This window comes from Populus nigra, chromosome 2 (genome assembly GCF_951802175.1).
Source record: "Populus nigra chromosome 2, ddPopNigr1.1, whole genome shotgun sequence".
NCBI classification, from domain to species: Eukaryota; Viridiplantae; Streptophyta; class Magnoliopsida; order Malpighiales; family Salicaceae; genus Populus; species Populus nigra.
Window position 1 is genome coordinate 18,609,558 of NC_084853.1, and position 5,000 is coordinate 18,614,557.

A 5,000-nucleotide genomic window follows, 5' to 3' on the forward strand; every position below is an offset into this window, starting at 1 on the left:
GCATGGCTTAATCTTTGAGACAAGCATATGACTACTGGCAGGATCAACCAGGTAGCATTCCTTGGCGACACCACGACCCGCACGATCCCCGACGCCGATGAGACGAGGGGGGACGAGACGGGCGAGGAAGTCGTTCTTATCGGGCACGAGCGGCTCGAAATGGGCGGTCGCAGGGGCGGAGGCCCCCGCGCCGGCATCGCATTCTGCATCCGAAAGCACGAGCGATCGCGCGCGGGCCAGTTCGGCGGGAGTCCGCTCGACTGGAACACGGGCGCCACTGCTAGGCTCGCCCCGCGCCCCCGAGGAGGCGCGCGGCGGGGAGAGGGACAGCTTCACATTCGAGTTCCACCGAAGTGGGTACGCAGCACAGGAACCCCGCCTCGCCGCAAGGCACCCAGGGGGCCTTGGGCCGAGAGTGATGGGGGCAGCAGGCCGACAGTTCGGTGCACCAGCACGGAGCCTGCCGACACGGACAGCCCGATTACCGCTCATGCGACTCTGCGTACACGCGACAACAATCCCGACGAGCGAACCACGGCCACGAGAGCAAGTGGAAACACCCGAGCGAGATCGTGCCCGCACCGCTGGACGCGAAGTATCTCGAAGGGACAAGCAACAAGCCGGACGCGAAGGATCTCGAAGGGACAAGCGACAGGCCACGGGGGGAAACGACAGGGACAATCATGCGGGGGGCTGTCTGCCCCGGCTCGCAAGACGGAGGCCAGGCCTCGGCAGCGGGCACGTCACGCCACGAGGTCGGGGATTGCGAGGAGAGCCAACGCATGGGCGCGCGCACGACAATTTAATGCCACGCCCACGCCAGCGTAGAGCTCTCCTCGCAATCCCCAAGCTCGGCGGTCCGCACCAGCCGCGTCGGCCAGGCCTCCATCTTGCGAGCACGGGCAGCTGCCACCGCAGCCGGAGGCGAAGGATCTCGAAGGGACAAGGGACAGGCCGCGGGGGGGAACGACAGGGACAATCATGCGGGGGGCTGTCAGCCCCGGCTCGCAAGACGGAGGCCAGGCCTCGGCAGCGGGCACGTCACGCCACGAGGTCGGGGATTGCGAGGAGAGCCAACGCATGGGCGCGCGCACGGCAATTTAATGCCACGCCCACGCCAGCGTAGAGCTCTCCTCGCAATCCCCAAGCTCGGCGGTCCGCACCAGCCACGTCGGCCAGGCCTCCGACTTGCGAGCAGGGGCAGCGGCCACCGCCGCCGTGACGTCGCGGCAAGCAGACAGCCGCGCAGCAGCTGCCAGCACCTTGGCACAAGCACGGCAAATGAATGCCACGCCCACGCCGCGGATAAGCAGCCCCAACGCGCCCGACGGCTTGGAGCGGGTCCCGAAGACGGTGGCCGGAATCGGGTCGTCGCCGGCCGGAAAACGGGTCATCGATGCCGGCAATACTTCGGGCCATGAGGCCCCCCACCTTAGTCCGAGTTTAGCAACAGCCCACATATCCCCCGCGGCAGGCCTATGGGCGCCAGGCCAGCGCGCCCCATGGCCAGTCAGGGGGCACCCCCCTAAAGAGCAATAAGTGTCATTGAAGCTCTGGCAGGGGGAGACACTACTAGGTCCCAGCTGTCACCCCCCCTCTAAAAAATTCATTTCTTGGTATTTTGAGCTGAAATTTTGCACAGAGGTTGGCAAAAATCCAATCCAACTTTATTAATTTTTCCAGAATTTTTCGAGGTCGGGAAGTATTTTTTTTTATTTTCCTACCATTAAAAATCGAGGAAATCGGAAAAAATAGGAACCGGCTCGGAATGACCCCAAATTCAGTGGGCAGCCTCATAAAAATATGGCTGATTTTACTGGATTGATTTCATGTGGAAAGCACGACGTTTTGTTGTAGGAATGCGGGAACCCCGGCGGCTCGCCTGCCGCGGCCAGCGACGTCGGGCTGGCCCCTGCAGCGCCTAGCCTCTCCCACGCGGGGGGCAGGCCAGAACGCGGGGGGCCAGGGCCCGAAGGCTGCCCCCCCGCGGGCGAGAGAGCAAGCCAGCAGGGGCTGTCGCCTGCCGCGGCCAGCGACGTCGGGCTGGCCCCTGCAGCGCCTAGCCTCTCCCACGCGGGGGGCAGGCCAGAACGCGGGGGGCCAGGGCCCGAAGGCTGCCCCCCCGCGGGCGAGAGAGCAAGCCAGCAGGGGCTGTCGCCTGCCGCGGCCAGCGACGTCGGGCTGGCCCCTGCCGCGGCCAGCGATGTCGGGCTGTCGCCTGCCGCGGCCAGCGACGTCGGGCTGGCCCCTGCAGCGCCTAGCCTCTCCCACGCAGGGGGCAGGCCAGAACGCGGGGGGCCAGGGCCCGAAGGCAGCCCCCCCGCGGGCGAGAGAGCAAGCCAGCAGGGGCTGTCCGCGCGTCGCGCAGCGCGGCATGGCTGCGGGGGCCGCGCGCGCGCGCCCAAGCGCCCAAGGGCCCCCAAGGGCCCCAGGCCCTCAGGCCCCAGCGCCCCAGCGCCCAGCGCGGGCGGGCGCGCGCGCGCGTGTGGTCTTTGAGGGGCGCCGGCCTGGTGGCTCCCTAAAGAGCAATAAGTGTCATTGCAGCTCTGGCAGGGGGAGACACTACTAGGTCCCAGCTGTCACCCCCCCTCTAAAAAATTCATTTCTTGGTATTTTGAGCTGAAATTTTGCACAGAGGTTGGCAAAAATCCAATCCACCTTCATTAATTTTCCCAGAATTTTTCGAGGTCGGGAAGTATTTGTTTTAATTTTCCTACCATTAGAAATCGAGTAAATCCGCAAAACTAGGAACCGGCCCGGAATGACCCCAAATTCAGTGGGCAGCCTCATAAAAATATGGCTGATTTTACTGGATTGGTTTCATGTGGAAAGCACGACGTTTTCTTGTAGGAATGCGGGAACCCCGGCAGCTCGCCTGCCGCGGCCAGCGACGTCGGGGACGCTGGCCTGCGCTGTCGAGCCCGCGAGGGCTGTCTCCGCGGCAGGCCCCCCCTGAACGGGGCACGACAGGCCACCGCGCTGGCTCGTCCAGCGTCGACAGTCCCTCGTCCAGGTTTCAGATCGCGCCAAGTCGAACCCATGACCTGCTCAAGCCATCGTGCGCTGCCGAATTCGCATCTGCGTGTAGGCTGCCATTCCACGCGGCAGCCCCTGTTTTCGTCAGCGTGCCCCCCTGACGAATTTTCCTGCCTGGCCCAGTCCAGCGTCCAGCCCCTGTTCGTCGAAAAATCTGCGCTGCCGATTTTCCACGCGGCAGCCCCTCTTTTCGTCAGCGTGCCCCCCTGACGAATTTTCCTGCCTGGCCCGGCCAGTCCAGCCCCTGTTCGTCGAAAAATCTGCGCTGCCGATTTTCCACGCGGCAGCCCCTCTTTTCGTCAGCGTGCCCCCCTGACGAATTTTCCTGCCTGGCCCGGCCGGTCCAGCATCCAGCCCCTGTTCGTCGAAAAATCTGCGCTGCCGATTTTCCACGCGGCAGCCCCTGTTTTCCTCAGCGTGCCCCCCTGACGAATGTTCGTCGAAAAATCTGCGCTGCCGATTTTCCACGCGGCAGCCCCTCTTTTCGTCAGCGTGCCCCCCTGACGAATGTTCGTCGAAAAATCTGCGCTGCCGATTTTCCACGCGGCAGCCCCTCTTTTCGTCAGCGTGCCCCCTGACGAATTTTCCTGCCTGGCCCAGTCCAGCGTCCAGCCCCTGTTCGTCGAAAAATCTGCGCTGCCGATTTTCCACGCGGCAGCCCCTCTTTTCGTCAGCGTGCCCCCCTGACGAATTTTCCTGCCTGGCCCGGCCAGTCCAGCCCCTGTTCGTCGAAAAATCTGCGCTGCCGATTTTCCACGCGGCAGCCCCTCTTTTCGTCAGCGTGCCCCCCTGACGAATTTTCCTGCCTGGCCCGGCCGGTCCAGCATCCAGCCCCTGTTCGTCGAAAAATCTGCGCTGCCGATTTTCCACGCGGCAGCCCCTGTTTTCCTCAGCGTGCCCCCCTGACGAATGTTCGTCGAAAAATCTGCGCTGCCGATTTTCCACGCGGCAGCCCCTCTTTTCGTCAGCGTGCCCCCCTGACGAATGTTCGTCGAAAAATCTGCGCTGCCGATTTTCCACGCGGCAGCCCCTCTTTTCGTCAGCGTGCCCCCTGACGAATTTTCCTGCCTGGCCCAGTCCAGCGTCCAGCCCCTGTTCGTCGAAAAATCTGCGCTGCCGATTTTCCACGCGGCAGCCCCTCTTTTCGTCAGCGTGCCCCCCTGACGAATTTTCCTGCCTGGCCCGGCCGGTCCAGCATCCAGCCCCTGTTCGTCGAAAAATCTGCGCTGCCGATTTTCCACTCCGCAGCCCCTGTTTTCGTCAGCGTGCCCCCCTGACGAATTTTCCTGCCTGGCCCGGCCAGTCCAGCGCCCAGCCCCTGTTCGTCGAAAAATCTGCGCTGCCGATTTTCCCCGACGAACCTGCAGCTGCACAAATCCGCGCTGCCACTGCCCCATTGTCTGGACCAACAGTCTTTTCCATCAAGCCCTGGACTATAAATCGTCCAGACTCATCGCCAGCACCCGCTGCCGATTCTGCCGACTTTGCCGATTTCGTCGGCGCTGCCGATTCCAACACTGCCCGCCGTGCCTGAACCAGCGCTGTTTCGTCAGCGTGTCCCCTTGACGAATTTCCCTGCCTGGCCTGGACAGTCCATCTTCCAGCCCATGTTCATCGAAAAATCTGCGCTGCCGATTTCCCCGACGAACCTGCAGCTGCACAAATCTGTGCTGCCGATTTCCCCCCCTGTCGGCATGGCTGCCGCTGCCCCGATGTCCAGACCAACAGTCTTTTTTGTCGACTTTGCCGATTTTGTCCGCGCTGCCGATTCCAACACTACCCCCTGCATCCAAACCAGCATTGTTTCGTCAGCTCTTCCCCTGACGATTTTAGCCCTGTAACAAACAGTAGGCCTCCAATCCCGCCAACGGGAGCCAAGTTGATAGGGAAGAGAATTGAATGACGCGCCTGGTCCTCGCACCCCGCCACCCGAGGGGCCTTTTTCCCGGCAGCCTCTGAAAAAC